The sequence below is a fragment of the Anas acuta genome, chromosome 8 (assembly GCF_963932015.1).
Source record: "Anas acuta chromosome 8, bAnaAcu1.1, whole genome shotgun sequence".
Classification (NCBI taxonomy): Eukaryota; Metazoa; Chordata; class Aves; order Anseriformes; family Anatidae; genus Anas; species Anas acuta.
This window is the reverse complement of record NC_088986.1, coordinates 16,915,947-16,940,253: the sequence shown is the minus strand read 5'-3', so window position 1 is coordinate 16,940,253 and position 24,307 is coordinate 16,915,947. Positions and strand designations below refer to the sequence as shown.

At 46.5% G+C, this 24,307-nt stretch overlaps 1 protein-coding gene across 2 annotated transcripts in view; it reads right to left on the bottom strand.

The window, feature by feature from the left end:
• Positions 1-17,994, bottom strand: part of C8H1orf21 (chromosome 8 C1orf21 homolog) — a 106,306-nt gene extending 88,312 nt beyond the window's left edge. The window contains exon 1 of one of the 2 annotated variants that reach the window (XM_068691264.1): positions 17,814-17,994. The gene's annotated coding sequence lies outside the window, so the exon portion shown is untranslated. The remainder of the gene's footprint in view (positions 1-17,813) is intronic. The other variant, XM_068691263.1, reaches the window with a different exon arrangement.
• Between the last annotated feature and the right edge of the window lie 6,313 nt (positions 17,995-24,307).

Below are 24,307 nucleotides of genomic sequence, written 5' to 3'. Positions count from 1 at the left end.
CCCCACGTAGCCTATTCATCCTCTTCACACTCACAGCAAGCTTCAAAACCGAAGTTGTGCGCAGTGCTATCACTGTACAGCCCAGTGCACACCGGATGGCTGTTTTTTTCCCCTGAAAACACGGGAATAATCTCCCACTGTGTTGTTTCCAAACACTTTTGCCTGAACTATTAGAATGCATTGCTGACTGCTCCTGCCACAACCCTTCTGCTGAGTAAACACTTCACACAAAGCAAATCTGAAACATCAATTTATTACAATCTGTTTACTTACAGAAATATTTTGCAATTATCAGAATTGCACTACAACTCCTCACATGCGTTTGCAATAGATAGCAAAACCAGAAAGGCATACATGCCATGTGAGCTCTTGATGAAGGCTACCCAAAAGATTTGGGGATCTGAATCCAGGGGGAAGAAGTTAAGGGGAATGACCAGAATCGTATCAACAAATGTACAATTGGAAGAACAAGGAAGAGATGCTTCCTCTAAGGCATGGAGATAAATCACCACATTTTTTTGGCTTGACACGAAGCCATCAGGCAGAACTCACTGGGCTCATCACAAGCTTCCTCTTTGTGCCTGCACATCTGTGATAGCCCAGCCATGGAAGCAAGTCAAGAATTTGGACGAAATGAAACGCTTCTCTGCCCTTTGGGTTTACTCACTCAGAAAATTTGCTCTTTTCACTCTCTCTCCTTCCTCTCTTTCTTAAGAGAAAACCCGGACAATGAAGGTGTTAACAGACCCGTCTGGAAATGCTGGAAGTGCTTCAGGAGGTTTCCTAATGGAGAAATACTGGCAGGATAGTGAGTTTTGAATAATAGGAAACAGTGAACCTGAGCCCCACTATGGAAGGCTAGCACTTAAAGCAATTTATTACTTTCAATCTCCTTATCATTTGGCCTCAAAACAGTCCTGATTTTCTCTTCAGCTAAAGCACTTAAACACAGTTCAGTTGCTATCAACTGAACAGTCAGTTACAGGTACGCCAGGAGGTTTGGGTCAGAGATAAATAATCGAAACCACTAGCAAAGGCTTTTGGGCCAGACACAAAAACTGACGACTTGCTGTGAGTGCTTCCGTGCAGTTTGCCCACTCTGGGCCAGAAGCAGCACTGCGTGTTTATTTTATTAAGTTTACCTTAAGTACGTCTGACACAGCCATCAGTCAACGTAAGACGCCATTCTCCAGCTCTGGCCTCCTCCTGTCCTTCAGGCTTCCAGTAAAATTAGACCTTGAATTAAGCTTCCAGTAAGATAATTACAGCTGGCAGGTATTTTTCAATGCTGATTTGGAAGCCAAAGAAGCAAAGAAAAGCAAAACAAAATCAAATAAAGTATTGCTTAACTTTTCTCCAAAACAACTTGTTCCTTAACAATGTCTTCTCACAGGTGGTTTTTTACTCCATCGCTATTTTATTTGCATTATAAACTTCACAAAAAGCATTGGGCAGGTATCTCTATACATTTTCCTAAGTCCCTTGTAAATAACATAGGCAAAAAAAAAAAAAAGATCTTAAGTCCCTCAGAACAAAAAACACACACCAGCTGACAGAGAGAAAAGGACCTGCTCATAAACAATGAACGTTCTTTGTGGAGGAAAAAGCAAAGAGAGAGGGAAAAAAAGTAACAATGACCTTATCCTTCTCCAAAGCATAACTTCCACTGACGTCTGGGGAAGACTGGCTTTGGAGCTTTTCTCTATGTCCACAAATGGACGAGCAGAAGGGGTGCACTGTTCTGCTCTCCTGGCCAGGAAAAGCACACCTGGGGCCAGAAAGGAAAGCACCGAATCTGCCTCCAACTGCTCAGGCAATCTGCTCCACTGCTGGTGGCAGGGAAATGGCACAAATTATTACTTGCACCTTCTGCAAGAAGGAGGATACACTTATTTAAATTCAGGTAATGTAAATCCTCCACGAGGCAATCCTAATCTTCTGCATTTTCACTGGCAGCTCTTTTATTAAGGAAAGATCCTTGTAATCAGTTAGTTACCATTGAATCACATTGATCTTAATGTAAACATAACTTTCTCCTGCTAAAAGCAGAGCCTTTTTGCAAACCCAGAGGATATGCTGCTCCTAATAAATAATTTCAAAGCTTCCCAAATGTTTACTATAATTCCTGACAGTTCATTTCCTTTTCTTAGAAAACTATTCTTAGTAAGGACATATTTTCTTTGATACATGACAAACTGTAGTCAAATACAACGCTTCACCCCATTTCTTCCATATTGCTTGGAAAGTAAGCCCTGCCCGTACCACCATGCAGACCTCCAGGAAATCTTTTGCACAGGACCACGCCAACATTGAAAGGCAGAACAGGTACAGACTGAGCAGTTTTCTTTCAAAATCTTTTGCTTAAACACCGCTGTCCTCGGGAGCACGCTGCCCACTGCTCCATTGCAAGCTCTGAACTTTGAGGACTTTTAGATGCAAGCGTCCGTGCTTCAGAATAGGTCTCTCCTTGCTTGGAACAAGCTTGTAAAACTACTGCACTGTCTGTGCCCAATTGCTGGTACTCACTGAGCCTGGACAGAAATGGAAAAAAAAAAAAAAACTGCATCTTGCAAGACTCCCTCCTGCCCTCAAAACTCATTAACGGTGGTGCTGCTGAGCAGACTCAACCAATTCCAGATGAAGAGCCGACGGACACCACTCCTCCATGGCATCACACTCTTCTTGAGGAGAGAAACGTCAGTGTCACATGGAAGTGCCAAAAGTGCATCTGTGCTGGCTGCCACGAGCAGGATCGGGGCCCAGGTGTGAGGGGTGATGGATGCAGCCAGCCCCACCAGACCCTCGGGGCAGGTCTGCAGCTCCGGCAGGGCAGAAAAGCCATAATGTGCCTTCCCGGCCTGCAGTATGTTTTGCCATATGATGCTCTACTGGTTTCCTAGCAATTCCAGGGGGGAAGAACATTAGGGCAAAAATCAATTTGCAAAATATCTGGGGAATGAAAAACAGGAAAAAACAAGGCTAAAGGCAAAAGTAGCAGCTCCTGCATGTAGAAGTAAAATATACAGGATCCAACTCCACTCCGCTCTTAAGAAACCTCCATCCCAATCATCACTTTCTTTTGCATGCAGACAAGGCATTACCAAGTCCTTTAGCTAATGCAGTCCACATACACTGCCTAAGCATTCACTAACATGCCAGCACCAGCATCCATTCAAGACAACAGGAATCCTTTCCACTACACAGCCTTACAGAACTGTAAAAGAAGTCACAGGGAAAAAAAAAAAAAAAAAAGAACCAAAGAACTCACTTTTCCTAAGTTTTTGCAGTCAGTTCATCCCCAGTTTATTTTTTACAACAAGCAACACTGCCACCAGAAAGCTGTTTCCTTCTGGCAGCCCTAGCTCAGCACTTCCATGATCCCACACTTTATCATCCCCATTTCCTGTTTTTGTGCTCGCTGCTGCCTTCAGAGGAGTGGAGGCAGGAGAAGGATTCAGACAGAGCGCTCGGCTTTCTGAACAGCCGTGTCAGGAAGCATAGTAACGCACACACTGACTGCTGAGCTTTAATTTTCAGGTCAGATAGCCAAAGACGTGATGCACAGAAAAGAAAAAGTGATGTCCTAACAACCACAGCTTCAAAACCAATCCTGTCCACAGGCAGAAAAATTAGTGGCTGAATGAGAACAGAAAAAGAAAGCCATACGTACTGTTTCTTCCTCTGTTCTGTCCCCCATGCTCTTAAAAATATAGGATACACTGCACGAAAGTGAACAAGGTTTGACTGTAAACACCTTTTGCCAGTACAACTCTCAAAATTGCCCAAAGGCTTAAGATGCTCAGTTGCTTTAAGTAATAATTGAAGGAGGACGTTGGATTTCGTAGGTGGCTCCAAGACCTTTGCCAGATTTCTTTTCCCACATATACATGCAAAGAGGGAAACGGATGGATCATTCTGGAGATGAGTCACCACTGAAACAACCGAATAAACTCTCATCAAATGCTGTGGGGTTTGTGTTTAACATTCTGCAGCTCCTTTTTTGGAGCATTTGGCAAGGCTTTGGCAAACACTCCTCCCGCAGAAATCAAGCAGTGAGTTTATCTGTCAGTGAAATAAATCTAGAAGTGCTTAAATATTCATTTCAGCCCCCACTTATCTCTTCATTCTGCCTCGAGTTTGCTCCCCCCCAAAGCTGGCAAAGGAGAAATGAAAGTGGATAGCCACCAAGAGCTGTGCAGCTGCTGACACCAAAAACACAACTCAGACAGGTTTCCAAAAACCCAACCCACACGAGATGCTCAGGCAGATCTGCTGCTGTAGCTACTTCACACTTCTTAAGATCACCCAAAGTGCTGCATAACTATACGCAATGCTTGAATGTTTAGATTGGCTTTCACTTCTGAAGCCTTCAGCAGCAACATCTTTTCACTAAAGGCCAATTAACAAATTGGCACACATGGCAAAGCAAAAGGAGACAACAGAGGAACAAACGCAAAGCCTGGTGTGCACTGCTTCCATGGTCTGGGTGTGTAGCGCTGCCGTGCTCTATTTGCACTTTACTGACCTGTTTCTCCAAAAATCTTTACTTGTACACCATTCCTTACAGACATATACCACAGTAACTATTGTGATCCAACCCAACCACACGTACATGGCTAGCTATCGCACAAGATGCAGAGGGCACCAAAGCTGGAACCCCAGGCCATGGCTCTGCCTGCCGCCACCGTTAACCTCCGGGAAGCCTGGGGACGCTGGCTGTTTGTCTGGGCAGCGGGCTGGTTCCACAGCCTGTCCTTCTGCGTTGTCGTGCCTCCTGCTGGGTATTTAAAAGCTACAATAAACAAAGTTACGCGTGTTGTAAATACACTTCCAGTTACCACATATACCTTATGCAGGGACACGTGCCTTTCCTTAGCGTTATTTTTCAGAAGTGCACGCATTTATATTATCACTGCTTTCATGCCTGCACAGAGTATGGAATTTCTTTTGCGTCAGCGGATACCATGACTAAGTAAAGTAAGAGAGAAATTGGTATTGCAGCAATCGATGCTTTGTGCACGTCTTCTTACCGCACAGTCCCGTGGCACCGGGTGAGCAGTGAGATGGCTGGAAGCCGCAGATGGGAGCCTGCAGCCACCAGCCTGCATCTACTAAGTGGTGCACAACAGATGGCCCTCCACTGCTGCCTTCTATACCCAGACAAATACCATGGTGTATCACTACCAAACAGTATGGGATAGTTTTTGAGATGCAAAAAATATATATGTGTCCACACACACACACACACACACATACAGCAAATGAGTGTTATCAATTCGCTTAAATACAATTCTTGTAAGAAGAACCTTTATTATAGTTATTTTCTTAAATGTTTGCATTTGTCTTTTGTTCTGTATTTTTGCTCGTATCCACACTGAATTAATAAGACATTGACTTAGCTTACAAAGCATTAACTCACTAAAAAGAAAAAAAAAAAGCTGATGTGAACTTGCTTGAAAAACAGAAAAACACAGAGAAGAAACAGCAGAAGAAACCCCATATCTGCAAATCCTACGTACGTTTTTGTCATATAAACTGAAATAAAACCTCAGCCAGGCCTAGTAGCAATTACAGCTTATGAGGAGACACCGAAAGATGAAATGCAGTAACAGCTTGTGGTGCCCTCACTCACCTGCAGAACAGAGGCATTTCAGCTGGCTGAGCATTACAAACTTGGGTGCTTGAAGTGCTGCTGGCTGATCACTTCTGTCCCTGCATGCTGTCCTCAGCTAAGGGAAATGAGTCTGATGGAGAACTGAAGAATACAGTGCAAGTTTATGGTAAAAGTTTAAATGTGGGGGGGAAAAAAGACACAACAACTGTATCCTGATTTCATAAGGTAGGGAGGCAGAAAACTTGGGGAAAAGTGTTTTATGAAGACTTCTGGGGGAGGAAGTACAATCAAACAAAAATGACCAACTCCACAGGCTCATTTTTCTGCTGGCTTAAGAGAATCTAAAAATAAGTTTGTTACCAAAATAAACCATTGAGTGTATAAACACAAGAAAGAGCTTTTACACAAGCATGCATTCATATGCCACAGTCGCTGAACAACATGCAGGGAGTCAGAGCACTCTCACAGTGCTCAAAACTCACCCTTTAAATTGGACATTCAACTCCTTATCGGATGATAATCAATCATCCCTTTGGAGAATGAAGACATGCAAGCACTTCTTTTAGTACCCATCCGAGAGGAAGACTAGAAAACCCTGTAAAAAATGAGAGACAGGTAACACCCCCTCCACAACCCACAACACAACTGAGCAGTTTCTTCTGGTAACGGATAGGGGAAATACCCTGCAATTTCTCTGAGCTTTTACTCCTCAACTACCCTGTGCTTTGTACAGGTGGTTTACATTTTTATATTATCTCACATACATGAAAGCCAAAGGACAAGCAGAACAGCACAGGCAAAAGAAGGCTTCACCTTTCCAGACCTCTGGTCTTACCTGTGCCACATAAATAAATGCATAGTGAAAGGTTGCTGTTAACTTTTTTTTTTTAAATCCATCCATTTAAAAAAAAAAGTTAACAGCAACCTTTCACTATGATCCTGAGCTTTCCAGAATCATTGTTCTCCCATAAGCTCAGCTGGGGATATATGGAAACAGATATGCAGCAGGAGGTGATCGCCCATGACCCAGCTTCAGGACGTGACACCAATGCCCTTGGCCGCAGCCCACCACCCGGGACCAGCCTCTGTCCTTGTCATTTTGGCAGGCTTGTTTCTTGCATTGCCACTTTGACAAGGAGAAGTAACGTGAAGGCCAGCATCCTGCCATCACAACCTACCAAAAGCTCTTCTGGTTCTGAGCCTCTCACTCAGAAAACTTTTATTCACACTACACACTGTATGAAGAACAGAAAAGGAAGCCTTTTATCATTTCTACCTGCTGGGGTACCACGCACCTTGAGACGGTAACGCAAACCATGCATGGGCCGTAACACAAGTTCCTCCCAACAGCAAGTGCATCCTGATTTTGTTTAGTAAGCATTTCATCTTCTCTTTTCCACGTTTCCAGCCTCGTGCCATCAGCTGTTTAGCTCTTCACATTTCATCTCCAGATGTCCACCTTGTCACCTCCTTCTTTAACATGTTTATGCACAGTTGCAGAGTTCCCCCTCTCCACACCATTTCTCTGCTCATTGATACTGACTCCTGATGATGACAACCCAGAAACAACAGGCCCAGGCTCTGCTCCTACCCCAAAAATGAAGAGAAACCAACCTTTCAGATGTCCTTTCATATGCCTGAAGTTATGGCTTTCATAGTAGTAGCCACAAAAAAACACCAAAAATCCTTCTTCTAAAGCACTTAACAGTATTAAAAACCATTGTATCTCTAACTGCTCAGAAGCTAAATCCCATACTTACTAAGCTCAGTAGTAAAATTCTCCGTGACTTCAGCAGCACCGGGTTTTGGCTCCAGGGTACTGAATGCGAGCAAACAAAAGGCCTAAACCTAATCTGCATTGATATTTACATAATTTCACTATATGTAAACAAATCAATCTAGCCACAATATTTGATTGTACTCCTGTCTTCCATGACCAATGAGTCAGATTTGCTCGGTTACAGTTAGCAGCAGCATTAACCCTCCCAGCACTGCCTTTGCCCTGCAGAGCACAGCTCCAGGAGCCCCCAGGAAACAGCAGCAGCCACCCCAGCCCCAGGGCAGCGTCAGGAGCATCAACGTTGGTCACGACAGGAACATGAAATGCTCTTCATAACTGGACTTAGGAATAGTATTTGCAAATCAAATCTGTTAGGAGAACTGAATTAAGATACTGAGGTTCAAGCTCATCATGGGATCCAGAAATATAATCCACATTTCACTCCATTTAAAAAAAGAAATGTCTCCACGCTAAGCAAAGGGACCTGTTTTTGTTCTTCTGACATCCTCAAGGCACAAACCAGGGCAGAGTCCTACCATTCTGGGCACCACACAGGCACCCAGAGGGCCCTGAGCACAGCAGCTCCGGCTGAGTTCCCCAGCTCCCAGCCTGCAGCACTGCTTGCTACCACACCACCCCTCCGGCTGTGTCCGTAAGCGTGCCCATTTCTGCCTCCTTACTGCATACTTTGAAACTGATTTTCTGGTGCGTTCTTGTTCTCCTTTATATTTCTTCCCAACATTCTCTAACACTTTCTTTGCAGGCACTCATTTCATCCAAGCCTTTCTGGAACAGATCTATGACCAAGTAGCAAATGGGATAAAACCCAGGCGAATCGTTAAATGCAGCTGCACGCAGCACCAGGGGGGTGACATTGCCAGGTAAGTACACCAAAAACAGCACTCTAATTTTAACCAGTATTAAACTTTGTCCCAGAGTATCTCCGGTGACCAGCCAAACCTACCAGACGTGCTGGCTGATCCCTGGGAGGCAATGAGGAGACAGAGGCGGGTAATCCAGCCCACAACCCCTAGCGCCAGGAGGCACACGCTACCTCACGGGCAAAAGTAACCCCTGCCTCCTGTTTTACATCTCCTCCTCGGCATTCAAATGGAGTTACAAAACCAGTCAGGCAGTCTGATGCTACAGCAGGGTGCTAGTGGCTCCTTGGATCTGAGGCCAGGCTGGCGTTCCCACAGGCAGCGTGCCTCAGCTCACCCAGCGTTCTCTGATACCCACGCTGCTCTGGCGGTCCTGGCACAGAGCAGCACACCATGAAGCTCACAGGTGACTTTTTCATACCCAGGCACCCTCAGCATTGTCAGAGCAAAGAGAAGATGCCTGGGAAAGCACAGAGGTCACTGATCTGCTTGTTCCTGTTGACTGCCAGCTTCTCTGACACTGCAATTCACCTGGTAGAAACCATTAAAGGAAAAACAAAGAGTCTTCAGGGCCACCTCCTTCCTTACATGTGTCTTTATTCCTCAGGATATTCAGAGTCACAACCAAGATCAAAAGCAGAACTCATCTCACACGCTCAGAAAACCCGCAGCAGATTTGGTCTTGGATAGCTTCCTCGGCACGGCTAATCCGCCCGTGACCTTCAGCCCTAGCCCTGCCACACAAAAAACGTACCGCCTCCTTGTGAAAGGTCACATCTCGGAAAGTGGGCAACACTGACCACCACTGGCACCACTCAAACGCGCCTTTTCCAAGCACACGCTGAAAGCAAGAAAGACCAACAGGAGATTTGTTTCAGGCAAAAAATACAGGAACACAACAGTTATTCCAGTCTTACCCTTCCTCTAAAAGAAAAGGGCTGCAATGGCAAGAAACAGCACGTGGGTTCTTTATGTGCTTTCCCCAGGGTGGAAGTGAGAGGATGAGATGTGCCTGTTATGATGCTGTCCTCCAGCACAATCCTTACCCTTGATATGCACAAGATCGCCCCTATACCCAACACCAGGTGCTGTATTTCACAGCCAGGCGTAAGGACTGGCAGTGTTGTACCTGTCTTTAGAGGGGGAAGGCAGGAGGAGAAAGACAGCAATACAACTAACTGCCTCACTCCAATTAATCATCAGATAACACCAGGAGCTAAGAAATTCCTCTTCCTTTAGGTTGGCTACTGCAAGCCAACCTAAAACCCCAAAAAGCACGAGCCCTCAAACTGCAGCACGTAGTGAACGTCCTCAGCAAGCTCCACCTTCTGCTTTGCGTCTCCCCCGGTGCCCTGCTGCTGCCCAACCTGTTCTGCCTACAAAGGAAGGGCCTGGCTGGGTCTGGACGCGCTTCCCACCCAGCAGCAAGAGCACTCTGTGATGATCTGGCCACGTTTGCTCTTGCTTCAACCTCGGCACCCTTGGCATGGGAGGGAAAGGAGATGGGAAAGCCGCGATGGGCAGAGACCGGGTGCGCAGCCTTACCCAGCTTTGGGAGCTGAATCAGCACTGGGCGGGCGGCTGCTTAGTGCTGACACAGTCTGCAATAAATCGCCACCTTTCTGGAGCAACAAGGAAGCTGCAGGGCTGACTGAGTCATCCTCCGGCCTGACGCCGCTCCAGGAGCGGAGCCGCGGCCGTCCCCCTGCTCTGGGCTGTGCCTTTGGCCTGAAAATAGCTTTCAAGCCAGTCCTGCAGTCATCACTCCAAGCTGAAACGCTTTATTTACACTCAGCCAGAATTACTGTATGTTTTTGACACTGCTGAGAGTCAGCCGGTGCTTAAATCATTTGGTTAACAAAGGAGGCCGTTTAACTACAAGAGTTACGCTAAGTATGCAATGCTTTCTGACCCACATAGAAGCTAATAATTTGCATTTTATGGAGCCACTTTGCATAGCCAACCAATCCTAATGGCCAAAACAGGCTGTACGAAAACTAATAACTGAAAAGCAGCCGTCAGCACTCTTGTGCCACAGGTGACTCGCAAACCTCTTTACATTGCAGCATTAAGCTCCTAACAACTTTCTGGGAAGCCGTTCACCTCACGAGGTTCTCTTAAGGCACTGGCTCACAGCAGGAGAAGCATGGCAAGAAGCACAGGCCAACACCATCACCAGGACGTTGGCCTGATCCCTGGGCTCCAGGTGGAGAAGGGACTGCAGTGCCACCAATGCCGCAGAGCGGGACACGGCGTGCAGCCCTCCCTGCAGCCAGCGCTCAAATGGTTCCTGCCTCGGACTGCTCCCTCAGGCCAAACCAAGCCCGCCCCAGTCCCCGCTCACCTGCTAGGAAGCTCTGAATTGTTTGCTCTCTATCCATTCTCCTTTAAGCTCTTTCCCTGATAACACCCAACCGTCTTCTGCGGAAGAAAAAAGGCTCAGAGACTAGCACAGAAACGTAAAGGCAAACAAAAACTGCACCACAAAGCCTGGGATTTTAAAAGTCTTAGAGAAATTACATCCTCCAAATCCCATCGCAACTCAGTGAAGCATCAAGCACGTAATTTTCCATTATGCTGGTAAAGATGCCCAACTAAATGCACAATGAAACACTGCTCGACAAGGCCGAGCATTTGTTGTTCTCCTAAATGCTGTTACTAAGTCTGAGGCCTCTTATTCCTTTTTTTTTTTTTTTTTTCTCTCTTTAGGAAACACTCTCACTCTTGCCAAAACATCAGAGATGCAGAACGCTAGCCATAGGAAAATTCACCTCAGAGTCAGCTCCTGTCGTTGGGGGAGAACAACAAACAAACCCCATGCTCTCAGCTGACAGCCATCAGGATGTGTCCATTAGAGTTGCGCCACTCCTCTCCGCTCTGTCAGGCTGACGGAGTCTGGCTGTTTGTGCTGGGGACGCCAGCCGCTGCTGACGTCCTTGCTCAGGGCTGTGCTGTGGTCCCCGGTACACAATCTGCTCCACAACACGCAGACAGGCTGCTGCCATTTCAAAAAGCCTTCCTGGCAGATTTCTGCCAACTGAAACAGCAAGATTTGGGGCAGCCAGGGGCTAATTTATCTCTATCTGAATGCCTGCAGGCGTAATTCTCACAGCTCTTCCAAACAAATGATTTTCACTGTGAGGGCAAAGGAAGACTACCCCCTCAACCCAGTTTGTTTGGATTTTAATTAGCATCCACCACTGCAGCATTTGAGACAAAAGAAATAAATGCTCCCTCTCCCACGAGCATCAGGGAAGTTTCAACCTCAAAGATACTCATATGATGCAACCAAAGTAGAAAGGCTACGTGTTTTTTGTTTGTTTGTTTTGTTTGTTTGTTTGTTTTTAAACAGAGAAAACCCGACAGAAATTATTTCAGAAGCTTGTTCACTGGGAGGTTTTGATTTTCGTTTGGGTAGTACAGACCAGCCACTTTTAAATGATAGGGCCCCATACCTGACAACTAGGGAGTAATTAAAAACATCCATCATAAGGAAAAACTATCTTCATAAGAACCCTGAATGGAAAAATAACAGAGACAACATTAGACCGGCTGCCTTTTCTTTCACCCCCAAAATACTCATACCAGTTGCTCCTCTGCGTTTCTGCAGTAGGTGGAGGGCAGAGAAGCCGTATCTGCTCCCCTGGCTTATTCAGCGGCTTTGGTTCTGCTATTTCAGATTTGCGCAAAAATAAAAGCTCAGGAGAGAAAGCTGAGCCTCCGGGCATCCACCAGACCACAGCTGCCATGTGCATATGTAACGAGCGCAACTGCCCTGGAAGGCAAAGAGCAGCCCCCCGTCCGTCAGCATCACAAGCGCACCTTCAAGCACCGCTTGCACCGGCTCCAGCGGGCACACAGCTGATACGGGCGGCTTCACCACACACATCCAGCCCCACAGAAAGACCCTCACCACGCTGACTGTGCGTCAGCTGCCTCCACACGACAGCATGGCTGAGATGAGGAGGCCCGTTGGCAAAATGAAGCAGCAGGGCCCAAGCTGGGTATCGCCGGAAGAGAGAAACATCTTAGTCATCCCTCAAAGTGAAAGATGAAATGGGCTTACAGCCCACTCCCAGCCTTAAAAAGGCAGCCTTGGCTTGCTTTTACCAAGCGGTTCTTTCCTCTGACTGCTCCTAGTAAAGACGTGCAAATACTTAGAACTTTATTTAACTGTTCAGAGAAACGTACCGGGCAAATGTACTGTACTCCACACAGGCCAACTTCAGCCCCTTTTCCCCAGAATCTGGGCATCAACACCAGCATGCCATCGAGAAACCTGCCAAGGTCACGGGAAGTGCTGCGCCACCGTAAGAAAGGCAAGAATAATAACTTGCTCCCAGCTCTGCCTTCCTGCTAAAACAATCTGCCCACCCAACATCCTGAACTGCACAGGCTCCACAAATCTAATTAGCCATGAGTCGAAAACATAGAGATCTGTTTGTCAAACATGCATAATTACATTAAAGTTGTCGTGCTTTTATTAATAAAAACTTGGAAAGAGATGAGATACAAATACAAAGGAGAAAAGTTTAAAAGGTAAGTGCCTCCCCTTCACCGAATAAAAAGCCGTCTTTGTGCAGACAATGCACATATTGGGCAACTTAGATACATTTTTCCTTGTTTGTTATAAAAGCACACGATGACCAAGGTCCTTTTATGTTCTGACGTATGACTGGGTTCCAGCTAAATATCATTTCACAGAGTCCAAGGGGTGAGGCGATGGTATTTATAGACATGCTCAGGGCTAGAATTTTGGTTAGCAGCAACATAGCTATGGCCCTAACTGCCCAACACACCCTGCTGGGAAAATGCCCACCTGTATATATAGATCCTGCCACGCTCTTCCTATTAAACACGCGTTTCAAGCAAACTTGCTTTTTACCCATCGGTTTTGGAAAAAGATCACGTCTACAGCTTCCTCTTAAAGATACAGAGATAGAAGAAAAACAGAGGCCACTTTAAGAGCTCAACTAGTTTAGAAGAGCCCTGTCCAGAGGCTGCCCAATATTCCAGTGAAGCCGTTTGGCACTGGCACCTCTTCACTCCACAGCTACCTCCCTTAGAGGCACGCTACGGCAGACAGCCATGCAGGCGATGCTGCTGGATTAATGCTCTGTTGTGGAGATTTTAACCATGTGCACGCCCAGTTGTTTCATATAGCATCACTATGTAAGAGTCTCTATTTTTAAACAAACAGAAAGTGTTTGTCAGGTCACTCTCTACTATTATCCCATCTGTAAACCAGTAAACTGAAATGCCACACACTTTAATCCTAAATTCACTGGCTTGAGGGTGCAACAGCAGTATAAAGTGACACGACAAACACTTTCTGTTTGCTTTAAAAAGTGGAAGTTTGACCCACTTTAAACAACAGGATCTCAGGAACTGCCAGAATAATAAAACACAAATGAACGAACCGTTGGAGGGCTTCTTATAATAAACCAAACCTAACTGCCATTACCGCTATAACCCACGCAGACGCCTGGACCACCACGACAAAAGCAGTTACCATAGGTTGGTTCACAGTCCAAAGACCCCACTTGCCTGCCACACACAGAAATTGGGGATTTAAAAGGCAACTTCCTAACACCCACCCATTCACTAAGTGGTCTGGGATGGTGTGGTGAAAGCTAACCAGAAGACCAATGTAGGGAGCCAGTCCTTGGTTTTGCTGTGTGATGCCACACTTCTTGGAGGCCCTATTTCTTAACTTCAAGCTCTTTAATACTATTTTTCAGTGCTGCTTCCCTCATCCTTTCACATCCCCTAAACTGCTGCACCAAACACCTTGCACAGATTTACTTTGGCAGGAACTTCAAACAACACTGCTGAAGTCACTGCTTGGCATACAGCAACTCTTTTGTAGTCTGCATGGGTCTGAACCGAGACTTACTGAAATCTATGTACAGGATGTATAGCTACAGAAATCTCATTACTTCTTGGGTTTTAACTTTTTTTTTTTTTTTTTTTTTTGCATACAGTCACCTAAATGTGATAGCTGCAATGGTACATAACTAGGAAAGGTGACTGAAAGTGTTGCTGGGAGCATACCTTACTGCAAACATATGGCAGTTATCTTTGCATATATTCTAAGGCTTGTCAACATCTCCAAACATAGCATTTTCCATGTAAAAATCTAAAAAGGAAGATAATCTCCCCAAACTCAGATAAAATCACAAGACAGGTGCTTCACATTGCAGGCCGTAAAACAAACAAACAAAAAGATTTTAAATACTTTTCAGAGTACACAGCTGCACTGTAAGTTCACCAACACTGAACACTAATGCTGTGAACACTAACGGGTTTTCAAAACACACTCAACAATTCCAAAGAAGCCCGTCCATCAGCAGCTCTTACACACAACTGGAACTGCCAGCCCAAAGTCCTCGCAGAGCGGGGACTGCTGGAAGACTGCACCAGGACAGCGACAGCACTGCAGTTAGGCAGCCCCATCAGAGGACAGACACTGAGCTAGACAGAGCTCTGGTCTCCCCAAGAGCAACTGAGCTTGTTCAGCTCATAAAGCTAAAGAAGACACCGACCTGTCAATAAATCGGAGTTGAAGTAGACTACTACCAGTAGAAGACATGGTCTTAAAGTTACTGACTGCTCATCCATTGCACACCGCCTCTTCTCTGAGCATCCTGCAATAATACGGCCTGAACAGTATTTCCAATTGCCAAAAGTACCTTTTTAGATTCCAGTACACCCAAAATGTGCTTGCATACATATAGTTGCATATATTTTATATAGCGCAAGGATAAGCCAATAGCATAGCAATATGTTTGCAAGTGCCTATGAAATCCCTTTGCAATTAGATGCCTGCTTAAACAGAGGCAACAAGGAAATAAGTAACAACAATTAAGAACAAAAAAAAAACTTTCCAGAATATTTTTTGAATGATTATAAAAAATAAAGTGCTGTTCTATCATCTTCTGCAGAAAGATGGAGGAGAAACATTAAGGTCTTCCTTACCTTTCCCTGAACAAGAGACAGATTGGAAGGGCTCAAGTTCCACATCAACATAAAAGGCCTCCAGCCATCTGCCTGACATGAGTCAGTTATTCCTTCTTGCCCCCAAACGCCTCACGTTGGTGCACACCGTCATACTGATGGGCATATGTCACACTGCAGTATTTTTGGAGTGAGGTGCACTTCCACGGCACCAGAGCCCACACGAGATGGCTGCGACCACAGACAGGTCCCCAGCTAGACCCTGCACAGACAGACTCAGACAAGCAGTCCTTACTGTAACACGGATAAACACCTCCCTCCTCTCCAGCTTCTTCCCTCACATCACAGGCTTCCCTCTCCTGCCTCCCAGCTCTCAGCCCCGCCGGCACGGTCTCACCTTCGCTGTGCCGGCATTGCTGATGCCTACGTCACACAGCCCATCCCACCCCAGCCATGCCCCATTGCCTCCTCTCTGAGTAGATTCAGGGAGACGAACCTTAAAATCGCTCCTGCCGCAACGCTGCTTCCACGACAACAAGGAGAAACAGCCAACTAATAATGGACTGGTTGAGGGGCTTGCCAGCTTCAGCAAACACGTCTGGAATGACTTTTTTCTTCTAAAGCTTCCAGTTGAGTGTTGGTCATCTTGGACGCAACACCTGTGCTGCAACAAGCAGAGCCCACGCAGCACCCCAGGCTGGGCACAAAGACATTTGCTCGTCAACTAAATGAGGCTGCAAGCAACTTTGCCCATGCACGCGGGCTGTGCCTAATGCACTGCAGAAGCCCCTGGAATACAGACAATCAATAGTAAGCACATTATAATACTGAGAAGTTTACCGAGATATATTTACTATGTCTATGTGTCCATCCCTTGAGTTTTGGTCAAATATTTGTAATGCGCTACCTGCAGCACCTCTCTCAGCTGCTGTCAACCTAACCCATGATGTTATAAATATCATTTGTTTACCTGAAGTTGAATGATCATTTCAACTTTGTTAATCTGATTGCATAACAACCTATAGCAGCCTTAAGTAACTAGGCTGCAGTCTCCAGGACAGATTAGTTGAAATCACTCGTTTCAGCACCCTGCTTTTTGGAAAAAACAAAACCCAAAGTGAAATAGATAATGCAGAAAGAAGAAAATCCAAGCACCTGGCTTCTGCTCTTGGAGCTGGCTACAGCATGAGATGTATCACAGCGTGCAGATGTGGTGTAATAGCTTCACACCTGGTCCACGCTGCTAGCGCAAGCTAATGTGAAAGGTCTGCAACCAGAACACAACATTGCGCAATTAAAGCGCACTCTGTCATGTCTTATTCGCAGCTATCGCATACGCTATTAGGCAAACTACACTGCATGTATACAGCGGATTTCCAAAACAAGCGATCGCATGTGTACAAACAAAGGGCATCATTTCCATGGCGGGTCCCACAAAAGCCTCTCTGCTGCCTAGACTGGAGATCTCCAGTCAGCAGTGCCAAGCTGGCCCTGCCCTCCCTAGGCCTTGTACCCCTCTGGAAACACCCACAGGCAAGGCACCTCCCGAGACAGAGTAACATTTAAAGGTTCTGTAGATGACGGGAAGATCTCTAGTTGCGTTTTATTACATTACCACCAAGCCTTACACAAACCCAGCCGCCCCATTATACAACGCGAGGGCTAACGTAAGGTTAAGGAGCGTCAGTGCCAATGTGCTCAGCTTGCACTGAAGGGCACAAACCTCTGGCCCCTGTATGTGGCGGACATTCAGAAACCTGCTGGTTAAACCTGCTGGTTAGCAAGTTCAGAAAGCAACACCCAGCCGCACGGCTCGCTCCCAGCAGGCTGGGGCCAGGAGCCTTGCACCAGGAGCCAAGCAAACAGGGCACGGGGATGGCAAAGGCCGGGCGGAAGGGAAAGCGAAGAGGGCAAGGGGCGCGTTTGGGCACCTCGCTTCCCACCAGCCCCGAGGAACCAAGAGCCAGCACGAACAAAACCCACCCGCAGGCCTCACCCGCAGGCCCCCTCACCCCGCCGGGCGCCGGCCCTGCCCTGCCCCGCGGCCCCCCACGGCCCCGGCCGCCCCAGGGGCACGGGGGGCCGGCAGGGCAGGGCCGGGGGGAGCGGGGGGCGAGCGGGGAGTCGCCGCCCCCGGGCTCAGCCGCACCGCCAGCCTGACACCTACCGGGCAGCGGCGGGCGTGACGCCCGGCTCCGGCCGCCCGGCGCTAGCCCCTTCAAAGAGAACGTGGCGTTTCTTTTTTTTTTTTTTTTTTTTTTTTTTTTTGACACGAGAAACGCGCTGCACCCCCCGCCGGGAAGCCCTGCGGGCTGAGAGGCTGCAGGGAGGGCCCCGGCCCCGCTCCGTGCCCGGCGCCGCTGCCCGCACAAAGCCCGGCCGCGAATAAAGGCTCGCCCGCAGAGCCTGGGCGGCCGGCCCCCGGCGGAACGAGGCGAGCCGAGCCCCACGGCACGGGCACGGGCACGGACACGGCTCCCGCCCCGGGGGGCGACGCCGGGCCCCGCTCCCGGCAGCCCAGGCCCGGGCCTCCGCCGGGGAAGCGGCGCCCCCCTCCCGCGGCCGCCCCGGGGGCGCTCACCTCAGGCGCCGCCGCCGCCCCGCAGCGGCTCCCCCGCCGCCGAGAGCCGTCAGCGGGCGCCGGCCGCGGGCTGCAGAAGGACGGGGAGGCGCGGGGCGAAGAGGGCGGCTCCGGCGAAGCGTGCGAGCGCGAAGGCGGCGGCAGCCGGGCGCGGAGCGGCCTCTCCGGGCAGCCGGGGCGGGCCGAGGCGGGGCCGGGGCGGTGCGGAGCGGAGCGGGGGGCGGATGGAGCCGAGGAGGAGCCGCCCGCCCGCTCCTCCCGCCGCCGGGGCCGGCCCCCGGCCCCCCCGGGTGACGCCGGCTCCAGGAGCGGCCAGCCCTGCTCTGTCCAGCCCTGCCCTGCCCTGCCCTGCCCTGCCCTGCGCCGGCCGCTCGCGGTTGCCCTCGAGGCTCCGAGGAGGAGCCGGGGCAGCGGTTCCCTCCTGCCCGGCACCGCCGCCTGTTTCCCCCCCCACGCCCCGAGGCTGCGTTGCGGGCGAGCCGCGGTGCTGGCGGCAGCCTCCCACCGGCACCGTGCTGCGTTGGGGGCCCCGCGGGGCTCTGGCGGAGGCGAAGGCGGCGACCCGCACCTCGGGACTGGCGACATTGAGGGCAGAGGGGTAGCGGGGCGCAAGGCCTCCCGCGGCCGCACCGCCTCCTGCAGCGCCTCACATGCCCCCCAAAATGCCAAGTGTCGATTTGTCGCGCCTCGGCGAAAATCCCTGACTCGGAGTTGCCCCAACTCTGCTGGGCTGAGAAAGGCAGATGCGGGAGCGTAACCTGTCCTCCCAGTTCCGCTGGTAAGCTCCCAGCAGGGCGGCAATGCCTGAATGTGCTGAGTAGGGTCGGACCGGGCCCTGACTCACACACGGGCGGCTTGCTGCACGGGCTGGGGCTCCGCGCTTTGTGCTTTTAAAAGTAATGAGAATTTGTGCGTGGGCTGTCGCTACAGAAGTGCTGAACCGGCGGTGACCTGGCCTCACCTTCTGCCCTGGCAGAGGGGAGCTGGAGGGCCGATGGCCGTCTCTGCCTCTCTGATGTTGGGTAAGGACACACCAAGGCCACGTAAATATGCAGAAATATGTCCCCGTTTCTGCTTAAATAGAGGCAACTGGGCTAGACTGGGCAAAGATTTCTCAGTAAGGCTGAACCCTGGGAATCCTTTCCCACCCCTCTAAGCTCAAGTCCTTTTGGCTTTAAGTTTAAACCCCATTCTCTTCTGCGACTGTATCCCGCCATTCTTTCCTCCTTATTTTGTAGGATTAACGATAACATTAGCTAAATATCTCATTACACTTTCTCTACTTCGTGCTATGGCTTTGAGACATTTCTGCGTAGCTTCCTGCCTCCAAAGATCTCACAGATAAATCACCTGGTGATGGGTATTCCTGACATTGCGTAAGAGTACGGGCTTGTTTGCAGAAGTACCCAAACCCAAAGGCTTATGAATGCTGCACAGACTCGTTGTCTGCTCTGTCTTGGCTATATAGTACTTTTGAAACAGATGCATCGCACTTAAGGTTCCGAAGATGTTTAAAATAAGAACATGTCCTTAATTAAAGTGAAGAGCCTCATAAGGGCCCATTTAACAGTAGTAAGTTAGTATTAAAAACACCCCCTTTCTAATGCTTTGTTTCAAACACAAATAATCAGACAGGGAAATGTAAAGTACTTGTGTCATTTTTATAGTCATTTTGAAAATCCTTTAAAAATTTTCCCCACTAGCCAGTTTGTTCTGTTCCATTGACTGTTAAAATACAATTACAGTTATTATCTACTTTCTGCTTTTTAATTACTTCACTGAAATCTTGTTTGCACACCGGGGGTGGCAGTCATGCAGTGATAGGACTTTATCAGGTCAAGCTGTCGTTACATGCTCTCTGATTCTATGTGCAGTATTTGTGTGAGCAGTTCAATACTTGGTGTCTGTGAGCGAAAGGGCAGGGATTTGTTTCATTCTCACTCCTCGACCTAAAAGTCTTGTGACAGAGAAGAAACCTCTGTGGATGGACTTCTCAGCATGCTCTGGAGAATGTCCCAGCACCCAGAGCATCTCAGGGCAGGAGTCTAAGTGTGTTGGGGTAAGAATACACCAGACATCTAGGTAGGGTAAGAGATGCAGAAACAGACTCCTCTGCCTTCGGTGTCCTTCTCCCGCTCAGCAATGGGGCAGCAGAGTGGTTCTCTACCTTGTTGTGATTTTTTTCCCCCGAAATTCAATCCTTTTTAGCTTTATTGCAACATGTACTCAAAATTTCACAGGCAAAACCTTTTTTGTATCCACAGAAGCAGTCTGTGGGTATGGAGGCATAGTTTTTCATGAAAATGACTGTTGACTGAAAAAATGGAGGCTGGGGTGAGGCTTGTGTAGCTTTTTCAGTTTTTTTTTTGCCAACAAGTGCTACCATGTGAACTAGAAAGACTTTAGTAAGCATACTTTTTCTTATCATTTACAGTTTTAGCATCTTCCAGTAAACCAGGCAGAGATGTTTATATCTAAGGACATTTCTCTTTCACCATTATGAAAATGTTAAGATAAATAACAGTTTGTTTGCCAAATCATTGGCAAGATCCCATTTGCAGTCACTGCTACCTTCCTCTTTCTAGCAATCTAATTATTTTTCTCAGAATTGGAAATCACTAGGAGAAAGGTGGACATAAGCAACATCAAGAGATTCCAGAAGAGGGAATATTTTCAACTCTAGGTTGACAAGTTTGAAGTTGGCCAACTGAGCTTTTTACCCTGTCTGCTACAGAGTGCCTGATAGTGTTTCCTAAGACACATGGAGCTTTCACAGTGAAAAATACATGATTGCTATGCTGCTGTAACTGTGATTCCAATAAAAATGACCAAAAAAGAGCAGCATAAAGCAAACATATTTTGTTTAGCTTCCATGAACAAACCTCTCTGATGTTTTCCTTGTGATGCATGCTGCTAGTTAGTGTTCATAATGGAATTACTTACATGTATATATACTTCCCCATGCACAAATTTGTCGATCAACTCTTTGTATACTGCTGTAGTACAGTCAATGTTACTTGTAAAAGAAGAAAATACTTATTTCCCTGTTTTCTCATGCTTGATTTACTCATTTTTTGAGACAGCATACTGGGCAGTTGTTTTTGGAAGCTGGAAGATGATAAGTAGTGTAAACAATTTCTGACATCCAGAACATATTTGGTACTAAGTGTCCGCTGAACCTGATTCTCTGCCCCTGCCTAGTGGTGCCTGAACCCGATTATTAGCACATTGCACTGAGAACAAATTATGATTTTAATATCAAAACCAAGGGCAGGGGGTTGTTTCTGCAAGAAGACAACAGCTTTCATCTTGAAAGAAAAGGAAACCAGCTTTCTCAATTCGGTGCTCCTGGTGCTGTGGGAATGAAATGACTTCGAGTGCAGTATCCAGGGACTTAAAGGGTTGCCAGAGATAAAATTTGCAAAGACAAAACTCTTTCCAGCCTTTTCTGGTCAGAAGATTAATGTAAGAAAAAGTAAAAAAAAAAAAAAAAACCTTGCAAGACACTCAAAAATCTTTGAAAGGAGAAGAACGAGGGTAGAAATCAATACCAAGAGAGTCGGTAGCTCCAGACTACAACTGATTGTCTTCTTTTGAAAGAAGCTCCAACTCCAGGCTAAATTCTCCCATGCTAGATTTTAGAATCCTTTCTTCTCTAAGATAATAGCTTGTGTTCCACTGAAATCAATAGGTTTGTAATCGGGAAGCTGTTACCAAGTGAGGCTGCGTCTGACGTAAGTGGGAGGTTTGTTCATATTGACCCTGACACAGCAATGAGCTAGCTGGAGCAGACAGGGACGTGTGTAATTTAATTCCCAACAAAGTCAGCAGCCTTTAAAGTTGTGCACAAGGTGGTGAATTGGTGTCTCAGATTGAAAATTTACACTATGATAGATTATTTATTGGCTTGATCAACATGTTTTTTCTATTCTGATAAATCTGCTTTAGTAGAGTATGGTTTTTCCCCTGGCTGCTATGTATTATCTCCAGTGTGGATCCAGTTGTGGCAGGATTGTGTGCCTGTTTTCTTATGCTCATACTCACATTATAGCATGCTTACATTCACTAAAGAGCATTTTCAGTACACTGTCACTAAGTATGTAGGGAGATTTAAAAGTGTTGCAGCTGGTATATGTGCTGAACAAGCCTCAAAGATGTAAAATGTAAAAGGGAGTGTTGGAAAAGGCAAGAGGGTAATTAAAGCGGTGGCTTAGAAACACTGCTTTAGGCCATTTATAGAAAAAAAAAAAAAAAGTATTTGGCATCGAAGTGTCAGTATTTCCTGATACTTTAATGAAGCTCTGTATTTCAGAAACAGGAAAAATTAGAGAAGTCATGGCCCAGCTTACAGATAAATAGGTGAAATTGCTACACAATTTTCCCAGTCAATGCTAGTTGAGAGGAAAACTAAAATGTGTGTAAATTGTTGTTGGGCTTAAAGGTTCTAACCAATAGGTGTCTAGAACCTGCCTGGGAGATGTTAATGTAAACCTCAACAACAGCATGTTCATTTTCCCTTTAAGAATAATAGTTCCAAAACATGGAACTCTTACCTAAACATGCTGATATTCAAAGGTCTTTGTAAACATAATCTTTAGGGTTGGAAAATACAATTACTGTGAAAGGATTATGACATCCAGGATGATTAAGCCATTCCTCTGTCCCTAAGGACAGGAGGAGAATCAGAGCCAGGCTCGCTTGGATGAGATTGCTGGTGCTGCTTGATAATGAAGAGAGGACAGAAATGCACAGGCTATCTAGATTTAGTCTCCTTTCATGGATTTTCCATGCCCTGTAAAATTTACAGATGTCACTTACAAAAATTTGTACTTGCTGAAGTGGGTTTGATGCTGTAAATCAAGGAGCTGCACTTTGAGCTGTTCTGCTGCTTTACAAGCAATACAGGAACAGATGCGTGAACTCCTCGGCTTCTTTTTAATGGTGCATTAACATCAAAGTCTAGCTTTACATATTTAAATGATTACAAATTAGCGCATGTTTGTTTTGCACAATCTGGCCCTGCTCATTGCATTCACTGTTGTTATTAAAATGGAAAAAGTGTTAATCTGCTATAAAGAAAAAAAAATGGATTGCAAATTCTCAGCATATTAGAGAATGCATTTTAAGAAATAATTATTTTAGAGTAAATAATGCCCTTGGAAATGTGGATTGCTCTTATTCACCTCACTGGGCAGTACACCTGTTCAGATGGCAGGATGGTGATGGAAATATTTTAAAAGAGTCAAAGATTAATCTGCATTACTTAAAGCTAAGTAATATTCCTGAAGATTCTTGTTTACGTTTTTGTCATCACAGAATAGGGCCTACATTAAAAACTTGACTGAAAGCAAGCCCAGCTGTAGGAGATACCTATAGGTACTTCAGGGAATTTTCAGAAAAGCTTTACCGATCACAGTTTTACATGCAATGTTTGTTTCTTTACTCTTCAGATTAAATTATTCTGTCTATACCTGGCCTTGCAATTAGGCAAGATAAGACAAAATAGGTAGATAAGTCCTCAGATAAGCCATGAATATTTTGGATGCTGTATAAATGAAAATAAAGGTCAGTGTCAGAGCATCCAATTCTGAGGTCCTAATTCCAGATTAATGAATTAGGAAAGCTGTCCTCTAACAAGGTAGTACATGATCTGAAGATACAGGAATTTAGTGACAACCAAGCACTGGATACTGTGCTCCTGCTTAAGACACCAACAGAAAAGCCATTTGATTTTATTGTGCAGAACTGGATCCAAAGCTCATGCTGAGTAATGCTAGTTCCTGAGTTAGCACCAAAAGTGGAGAACATTTTCTTCTAGTCTACACTTGCTTCTCACTTCTGCTTTGACAGGCTAGCATGTCTTCTGTTTATTCCTCCTAAGCTAACATAGCTCATTTTGACACTAAATTCTTAGATAGCACTTATGTGAGCAGCTGCGTCTCCTGATCTGGAAAGGTGGCACTCTCCTGTTGGGAGCATTGAGAGACACTCTGCTCACCAGTGAGTTCTCCTTCTGGCATAGGTTTTTGCAAAGCACACATCCACTCCCACTCCTCCCCTTTCCATCAGAAATGTACAGTTTTGTCTGCATTAGAAATCAGACCCCGTTCATTAGAAAAAGGGAAATTGTCCCGAAAGGAGACCCCATCCAGAATTGCTTTGGGATCTGCACTGCCTGCTCATACAGACTATACATGTAGGTTGCATTCAGACATGCTGTTGTGGCAAATGTCATGGAGGAGGCTCCCAAAACTGTGGCTTAAATTAGAAGGGTTATTTGGAAGCCATCCTTCATACAGGGTACTTTATTTTGAGTTTGCTGTCTGAGTATTTGGAAAATAGTTGGGTTGGTATGATGGGAGATAAGAGTTGCTATGTAATGATTCCTTGGTGGGACAACTGTAATACAACAGTAGCAGTTTACTTGTTATGATAAGATCTTAGCGGTTGATGTTGAATATTGAGACTGCTATTTTAGGAGATATGCATTGTTA